Genomic DNA, 1,475 nt, shown 5'->3' on the forward strand with positions numbered 1-1,475 from the left:
GGTATCAAACTGCAGTCCCCTCAGCCTACCTGAACTTGCCTAAGCAGGCACTTTAGACTGCTGAGCTAGCTTGCCAACCCTAAACTTTTACTTTATTAAGAGTTTTAATAAATTTAATTTTAATGTTAAAAAAAAAAAAGAATGGTTGTAATTAACATGAATACCATGAGGTCTTGGTAGGATTGCCAATCACAGGCCTCCCCTTGCTAGACACAGGAATGGGGCACATGACTGAAGTCATCCTAAGTAACACACCATCCTGGCAACAATGACTGGCTCAGGGTCAATCAAGCCCAGCCACTCGGAAAGGTCTACAAGTACTTCTGTGCCACAGCTAATAGAAGAGACAGCTTTTCTTCTCTCTGAAGTGGTAAAATTGGGAGGATGTGAACTTGAGGAATCTCAGAGACCACCCAGCTTGCCACACGGTGGAAGCCTCCCTAAGGAATGAAGCCAAATAGGAGGTACAGCAGTAAGCAGTCCTACTGGCACTGTTTCAGCACCTGGATCCAGCCACGGTCTGACCTTAGGTCAACTCTGCCTAGGCAAGTGGGCCACCAAATTCCTTCTGTGTCTTAAACCAAATTGGGCTTTCCGCTCTCACAAACAAAAGCTTTGACCAACTTGGCAATCGAGGTAAAATGAACCAGGTTAGCCTTTCCCAAAAATGGTTCTACTTATTTACAGTATCTCTCCATGGGGCAGGAAGGAATGGTTCCATGATCAAAGAAATTTAAGAACATCTAATTCCAGATGCACAGCACGTTACTAATGACTACAGAAAACTTCAATTAAAAAAGAAAAAGTTTAAACTTGCTTATCTTCTAGGAATTTTCTAAACCTTCCTTTCTTACACACCTCCTTTTGAAAAGTAAAGACGGGAATGAAAACAGAAGGCCTGAATTGATGCAGACCCTGAATCCCTGCCGCAGTCTGCAGACAGAAGCCCTCCTTCTTTTACTGGAAATGGCTCTGCCCAGGTACTCTGCCTTCCAATATGTGATTGTGAGTGAACTGTCCTCTTCTCTAAGAGCAGCCCTACTCCCACCAATTAAAACTCAAAATTCCAGCAATATTCCCTCTTCCTGTATCAGAAGCTCTCTCTACTGAATCATCACTCTCTGAAAACACACTATTATTTCTATTAAAATGACAAAAAATGTTTTTAAAAAAACTCAACTTCCTCCTCTTAGCTCTACCACATTTCTCCTTTAAAGACCCTTCAAGCCCCTTGCAAGAGTAGTATATCGGGGCCGGGGAGATGGCTCAGTGGAATAAGTGCTTCTCTGGCAAGCACAAGTTCAATCCCCAGTTCGGGGGGGGGGGTAGTATATTTACAGTGTCCATTTCGCATTCATAATTCTCTCATGAAAGTCTGTCATAGGGGCTGGTGAGATGGCTCAGTGGTCTAAAGAACCTACTTAGAACAAGCTAAGCTAAAGCAAAGCACAGGGACCGCGGTTCAATCCCCCAGC

The 1,475-nt window shown here is 43.6% G+C and overlaps 1 protein-coding gene across 1 annotated transcript in view; it reads right to left on the reverse strand.

The window, feature by feature from the left end:
- The window catches only part of Cdkal1 (CDK5 regulatory subunit associated protein 1 like 1), a 732,899-nt gene that overhangs the window by 709,991 nt on the left and 21,433 nt on the right, over window positions 1–1,475 (reverse strand). The gene's annotated exons all lie outside the window — the stretch shown is intronic.

The sequence above is a fragment of the Octodon degus genome, unplaced genomic scaffold (genome assembly GCF_000260255.1).
Source record: "Octodon degus isolate 3935 unplaced genomic scaffold, OctDeg1.0 scaffold00119, whole genome shotgun sequence".
Classification (NCBI taxonomy): domain Eukaryota; kingdom Metazoa; phylum Chordata; class Mammalia; order Rodentia; family Octodontidae; genus Octodon; species Octodon degus.